Source organism: Etheostoma spectabile, chromosome 15, assembly GCF_008692095.1.
Source record: "Etheostoma spectabile isolate EspeVRDwgs_2016 chromosome 15, UIUC_Espe_1.0, whole genome shotgun sequence".
NCBI classification, from domain to species: domain Eukaryota; kingdom Metazoa; phylum Chordata; class Actinopteri; order Perciformes; family Percidae; genus Etheostoma; species Etheostoma spectabile.
Genome location: NC_045747.1, coordinates 22,769,187 through 22,769,772, shown reverse-complemented (window position 1 = coordinate 22,769,772; position 586 = coordinate 22,769,187). Strand labels below are relative to the sequence as shown.

At 39.8% G+C, this 586-nt stretch overlaps 1 long non-coding RNA gene across 1 annotated transcript in view; it reads right to left on the bottom strand.

Annotated features, from left to right (window-relative positions):
* The window catches only part of LOC116703387 (uncharacterized), a 4,427-nt gene that overhangs the window by 3,543 nt on the left and 298 nt on the right, over window positions 1–586 (bottom strand). The gene's annotated exons all lie outside the window — the stretch shown is intronic.

The following is a 586-nucleotide window of genomic DNA, read 5'->3' as shown; positions in this document are numbered from 1 at the left end:
AGAAGGCCTTATTTTTGCTTTGACACAGCTGGAGACATCACAGGGTTACATTTTTCTGACCATGTTGGATATCAATCAACTCGTCTTCTTATTGGCTACACAGCGAGGCTGGTTTCATAATGTTTGGTTGTAATTGGATAGAGTAGCTTTTAATATTTAACCAGGACCCTCCTCTGTAAACCCTGCGACTTTATTGGCTTCCTTAAAGGAGAACCCAGCTTACAGTGGACGGATTGGCTTATTTCAGCTGTCAATCAAAAGCTTATGCTTTAGCCTCTGTTTGCAAAGAAACAATGTGGCTCCTTCAGGACAGACATGTTACGCCCCAGTCTAGGGGTGCCTAGGACGCAACATAAATCGGTTTAACTTGCCCCATTTTCCCCGTCCCCCAAGCAGCCACAAAACATAAGTGTAGGTCCCAATATTTTTATTGGACACAATCATTTATATGTATTCAACATAAAGGTTAAATAAACAAAGAAACAAAGGTATAATGTAACTAAACTGTAGGGTGGCCTACTACTAAAACAACAAACAAAAACAACCCTGTCTTGAAAGTAAGATAAGATAAGATAACCTAACAAAC